Genomic DNA, 6,861 nt, shown 5'->3' with positions numbered 1-6,861 from the left:
GACACCTTTAGCAAAACAAAATCTCCTTCCTAAAACTCGAGATTCGATCGCCGACGATCAACGTAACTCTTTTGACGGCTCTGTGCGACCCGCAATCGGTCACACACCTGCTGGATCAACCCGGTGGTCTTGAGCACCACCTCTGTGCTTCCCATGACCCGATGTCCGACCTCGTCCCAACATATTGGGGTCCTGCACCTCCGACCATATAACATCTCGAAGGGAGCTCATTCGATACTGGCATGATAGCTATTATTGTATGAGCACTCTGCCAGTGGAAGGTACGCATCCCAACTTCCTCCAAAATCCAACACACATGCTCGCAGCATGTCCTCCAATGTCTAGATCGTCCTCTCATTCTGACCGTCCATCTGAGGGTGATAAGTTGTAATGAAATGCAGCTGAGTCCCTAGTTCCTCGTGGAACTTTTTCCAAAACCTGGATGTAAATCGAAAATCCTTGTCTGAAACCACTGACACCGGCACCCCGTTCCTAGCCACTACCTCTCGCACATAGATGTCCGCCAACTTTTCTGCGGATATACTCTCGGAGATCGGAATGAAGTGACACTCTTCGTCAATCTATCCACAATAACCCATATGGCATCCACTCCCCCTCGTCGTCCTCGGTAGCTTCATAATGAAGTCCATAGCGATCCGTCCTTCTTTTTCACGAAAAGAATCGGTGCTCCCCATGAAGAACTGCTCGGACGGATGAACCCTCGGTCTAGCAGCTCTTGAAGTTGCGTAGATAACTCCTAAATCTCAGGTGGTGCCAACCGATACGGTGCCTTGGCTATCGAAGCGGCACCCGGCACCAAATCAATGTGAAACTCCACTTGCCTCTCCGGAGGCACACCAGGCGAATCTTCGGGAAAAACATCCCGAAAATCCTACACTACTGGCACACTGTCAATATATGTCACCGACTCTATTCGCGTATCCGAAACATAAGATAAAAATCTCATGCAGACCTGCTGCAAAAGCCTCCTAGCCCTCGCGGCTGAACAGAGGGTCGGGCCCTGCGAGGCCCTCTCTCCCTGAATAACCAGTTCTCCCCCCTTGGGGTTCGAACCCGAACCAACTACCACTCACAATCAATTATGGCCCCGTTGGCCCCTAACCAATCCATCCCAATGACCACCTTCAATCCTCGCAAGGGTATGGGAACTAAGTCAACGGGAAACCTCTCACCATGCACATTCAGGACACATTCTTGATATACCCTTGCGGCACTCACCATGCGATCATCTACAATCTCTACCTCGAGTGGGGTATCCATAGTCCCCGACGTGTCTCGGATCTTCTTGCTAAGCGCAAGTGATACGAACGATCGAGTAGCACCCGAATCAAACAAAACGTGAGCCGACATACCATTGACCAAAAAGGTCCTTATAGCAATCATAAAACATACATAAGCATTTTACAACATAAAGCAGAGAAGAGTAAACACATACCAGCCACGACGCCTGACGCTGCCCGAGCCTCCTCGGTAGTCAATTGAAATGTGCGGCTTTTCACCGCTGGGGCTCCCGCCTTGACAGGGCGGCCATCAGTAATCCTCATAGTGGCGGGGCGGGCGCCCCAACTGATCCTCCTCCTCCTCCCTGCAATCTCGGACAATCGGCCTTTTTATGGCATGTCTGGTTGCAGTGAAAACATATCAAACCCTTCTTGGGGCAATCCTTACTCATGTGGCCCTGCTGACCACAAGAGTAGCATCCTAATATCCTGGCTGTCCGACAAGCCCAACTATGAAACCTCCCACACTTGGCACACCGGCCCCGACCCTGCTGTCCCTTACCTGAAGAATTGGAGGTCTTAGGCTTCTTAGCCTGAGCCCCCGCTGTTTGAACCCGCTCAGTCTTCCGCTTCGTGTGGGTCTCCAACTCCATTTCCCTCTCACGGGCCTTTTCCACCATCTCGTTCGGGGTCTTGCACCCTGTAAAGCTCACAAACTCCCGAATATCATCCCTCAACGTAGCATGACATCAGGTCTGCCTCATCTCCTCATCCGTAGCATACTGCGGAATTAGCAACGCTCGCTCTCGAAACTTGGCAGTGATCTCCGCCATAGTCTCGATAGTCAGCTGCAACCCATGAAACTCTCTCACTTACCGTTGCACCTCAATAGGCAGTGCAAACTCCAGATCGAAACGTCGAACAAACTCAGCCCATGTCATCTCAGCCACACTGGCTGCTCCCACCTGACTGGTAAGCTCACCCCACCAATCTTCGGCCCTGTCTCTCAACATGCAGGAAGCAACTCCAACCTTTGCCTCCTCCGGGAAAGAACTCGTGCGCTGGGCATTCTCAATGTCTGCTATCCAGCGTCTTCTCACAATGGGGTCCCTGGCTCCGAAAACTCTGGAGCTCCACATGCCTTGAACTCACAAAACGACGGAGTTTGAGCTCCACCCTGGCTAGTAGTAACATCAGCCCTGAATGCCCTAAGTCTCTCCTCCATGATCTCCATCATGCCCTCCTTGACCGTCCCAAAAATGAGCGGGGTAGCATCAAGGATACCCTTCGTAACCTCGGCCGCAATCAACTCACGCAACCTCTGATCAATACCATCAGTAGTACCGCCTGACCCAGCTTGGATCCAGATCCCGATCCTGATCCTGATCCAGATCCCCCTACTCCCAATCATGTCATCACCATGTTGAACTGAAATACCAAAACATAATGATCAGAATATCCCTAACGAGGGTCCTTCTACACTGATTTCCCTCCTCTTTGGAGTCTCCAGATAGAATGTGGCTTTGGGTACAGGTCCTGTGCTTCCAGTAGTACGGGCCCAATACTACCTTCCACACCTACATGTACCTTTCCTCCACTGCTCCACCTGATGGCCCCAAATCAATCCCACATAATACCCTGGCACCCAAATGCCCCACTAAACAAATTATGGGCTGCCCTATGACTTGTTTTATCCATAGCAATCAAACCAATCACAACCGGCTGCTTTTGCATGCAAATTATACACAGAGAGGATCAAATAGGCTTTCAAATAAAAGATTCTACCCTAAGACCACATCCAAACAAGGAAAAGAAAATAAGGCCAAATCAATCATTCTCAGGCTATAAGCTCCTAACCGTTTACAATTTTTAAAACATATACTTAGAAATTTCCACATAATCAACAAAGCTCAATATCAGTATAACATGTCTATCCAAATTGGGAAACTACTTACTTGGCTCGGTTGATCACGCGTGTTGCACTCTCATCTTTTGGGTTTTACTTTAAAGCCTTTTTAGGTTACTTTTGAAAACATTTATCACTTCCTTAGTTTGAGTCTTGACACACCTGAGGGTGTGCCCGGATCCCTCAAACCAAGGCTCTGATACCAACTTGTAACGACCCATTTTTATAAAGAAAAATTTTCATTTTTGATTAATCAAAACCAATTGCATAAACCCTGGATTCTCAAACATTTGTTTTCAACAACTTGCCCTTGACCTTAGGCTCAGAAGTACCTGAAACAAATTAACAACCTATAAGCGAATGCTTAGTGAGTTTCCCAGAGCATACCACACAAATTCACATACACGCAACCTGATAGCTAATAGAGCTACACACATTCAACAGAAATCAAGCAATACGATCCAACAAAAGTGCCATGGGTTACCCGCATGGTCTTTAGCTAGGACTGCCATGGGCTACCTCAATGGCCTTACATCCAATGCCATGGGCTAACCTACATGGACGTTACCTAGGAACACCATGGGCTACCCTACATGGTCTCATATCTAATGCCTTGGGCTCTCCCCGGGGTCTTCCATTCCAACATAACAACCTATAGGTATGATGAGAAGACTTACCTCCGTCCGATGAATACTAGTATTGTCCTCATTGTAATCCACAGTCTCCCGAACTCTCTAAAATAATAACAATAGTAACACAATCAATGATAGGTCATTAATTACCACAAGGAAGGCCCAATCTTCAAACCTTACCCCTAAGGCCCAATTACCCTAATATTGAAAATGGGCCCTAAAGTCCAAGTCCAATGCTCTTAATGGGCCCCTTGGCCCAATAAGACCCCACCAATATGTCCTAGGCCCAAACGGATGAAAAGGCCTCTAACTCACTGAATCCAATCAAGCCCAACAGCCAAATGAGGTCCAAAGCCCAAAGGCCCAAAACAACTTAGGGTCCGACTGAGCTATGTACGCTCAACTTACCACCCTGGTACACGTAGCGTAATGAGGTTTCAAGGACTACGCGCTGCGTACATCCAGTTACGCCCGACGTACACCCATGTTAAGCACTTTTTTCCAATAAGTGCTTAATGCTCGAGTCATTCACGTCCAAAAGCTATATCTAAGTCTGAAAAGATGTCCTAAGGCATAAAGTTGGAAACTTTATGCCCTTGCATGCCTCAAAAACGCCCAACACCCCCATTAAGACCATTCCAAGGTCCTTTATCCATGCATGAGACCAGTACATCCATCAAGATCTCATTTTTATGTCTCTAAATGACTAAGGGACCTCAGATCTGACCTTCCCACCTTAGCTAGATCTAAAGGTTTAAATGGCAAGGTGCAAACTTTTTACCTCTAGAAGCGTTGCTAGATGTCCACAATACAGATTCTTGAAGCACCAAACCGTCCCAAGCTTGTCTAGCAAATCACCTTCTTGAAGGAACTCCCAAAATGCTCACCAAAAGCCTCTTCTTAAGCTCAAACACTCAATCACAATCAAACTCAGATGAAATATACGACATGGGGCTATGGAGGCTGATAGGGTTTGGTCCAAGAGGTCATAAGTTGTTTAAATATGGTCTCAAGTCTGGATTTAGGGTTTTGGTCTTCATCGGCATACGCCTGACGTACCTTTACGTACGCCCCACGTACGCGACATGCCCCCACGATTAAAATGCAGAGTACGGTAAGCATACTCATAAGTACGCCCCGCGTACTCCAATGGACCATTTATGACAAACTTGAAATTCTTCAAGGGTTTCCAAGCCATACCTGATTTAGAGTGTTACAATAAAATATGGAAAATTTTTGTTGTACGTTCAGGTCATGTTGAGGACAATTTCTCAAAAGGCCTGTGTATCTTTCCCAAGCTTTGTATAAGGATTCTCCATATTCTTGTTGAAAATTAGCAATCTTTTTATTGAGTTTGGCGATTTTTCAAGGAGGACTAAATTTCTCAATGAATGTTTCACGAAGGTTTTGCCATGTTCTAGTAGTTCCAGGTGCTAAAGACTTCTGCCAAATTTTTGCATCTCTAGTAAGTGTTACTGGAACATCCTCAATAAAACTGCATCTCTTGTAACATTTGGAACAATGAAATAATCAGCAATGTCCAAGACTTCTTTGATATGTTTGAATGCATCTTTATAGTCTTTCCTAGAAAATTATATGTCTTTGAGCATTGAAAGGATATGTCCTTTGAGCTCAAAACACGTTGCAACTGGAATTTTTGGAGGAACTAGACCTGGACTACTGTCGTTTCGCAATCTCTTTTTATACTCCTCCATTTTCATGGTTCTGATATCCACCATCTTTTTTCCCTCATTTTTTATTTCTTCTCATGAATCGTCTTCGGTTTCTGGCTCATACTCGGTTCCATTCTTATCTGGAGTCTTCTCAAAGCTTTCATACATGTCAAATTGGAAGGTGCTACTTGATTCATCAACCTTTTTGTCCTTCTTTTTGTGGAAAGCTGATTGTGGATTTTTATGTGGTGGACCTATTGGAGTTCTAGATCCTCGAGTCATAAATCACTGAAACAAAACAAAACAAAATGCGTAAAAACGAACTAAAAGCAAAATAAATTAAAATTGAAAAAGTTGAACTCACCTTGTGAGACGTGAAGCTCATGTCACGAGAACAATAAAAATAGAAAAAAAAATTAAATTAAATTTGCAGAAAATTTAACTTTTTTTGGTTTTTACCCTACAAAAAGGATCGATTAACCTACAATAATTAAATTAAAAACTGAACTAGCCGTTCCCCGGCAACGACTCAAAAAACTTGGTGATGCAATAAATATACCTATCAACTTTTAAATTTATAAACCCAATATTTATCTACTAATGGACCTATATGTAGTGTACCTAGTCAGTTTATAATATAGTAAAGTATGTTCAGTATCGAACTCATGGAACAAGATTAGCTAATAATATAATTACTAAAAATTAATCTAAAAAATAACTAAAAAGGGTTTGATCTGATTTTGCAAGATCAGATTAACTTCAACTAATTACTTAACTAAAAACTAATCAAACACTCAACTAAAAACGATTGTAATCAAGATTATGAGAACACTTTTGTTTAGCTTTGAATCCCCCTTTTTCCTATGGATAGTTTCTAAGCATGGATTTATTAGTTGGTTACCAATTTTAATGTAATTAGATTCTTAATCTGATCTCCTAATATTTTCACCAATTTATGAACTACCGTGTAATGATCATACACAAGCAAACACATAATTGATTATTAAGGATAATTGGGGTATGTAAGATATATCTAAGGTAATTACCTATGATCAATACAATTAATTAAACCCAATTATGTTCAAATTATGTTCTCTAACACAGTTAAAGTTGTTACATTTATTACTTAATCTAAGATTTAATTAATCCTAGCTCTAGTAATTTAATGATCGTAAACTACTCGGTAAATAAGTTCATGCAATTCAAATGGTCATTAAACTACACTTAACTTGAAGCAAAGCAACAAAGATTAGAACTTTAAAATGTTAGGTAATGATAATCAAACACATGCTTAAACCAACTTCATAAAATCCATGAAAAGTAAGAAACTAACACACAGTATTAGGGTTCATCTACGCTCAACGAAAGCCTAATGATTTAGCTATTCATGGAAGAAAATAAACACAAAA

The 6,861-nt window shown here is 43.1% G+C and overlaps 1 non-coding gene across 1 annotated transcript; it reads left to right on the top strand.

Annotated features, from left to right (window-relative positions):
• The first annotated feature begins 5,028 nt into the window (after positions 1-5,028).
• LOC111885893 (small nucleolar RNA R71) lies at positions 5,029-5,135 on the top strand. Its single transcript, XR_002848255.1, has one exon. It is a non-coding gene; the product is annotated as a small nucleolar RNA R71 (small nucleolar RNA).
• Positions 5,136-6,861: the final 1,726 nt, after the last annotated feature.

The sequence above is a fragment of the Lactuca sativa genome, chromosome 4 (assembly GCF_002870075.4).
Source record: "Lactuca sativa cultivar Salinas chromosome 4, Lsat_Salinas_v11, whole genome shotgun sequence".
NCBI lineage: Eukaryota > Viridiplantae > Streptophyta > Magnoliopsida > Asterales > Asteraceae > Lactuca > Lactuca sativa.
The sequence above is the reverse complement of the archived record's forward strand: the minus strand, read 5'-3'. Positions and strand labels throughout refer to the sequence as shown.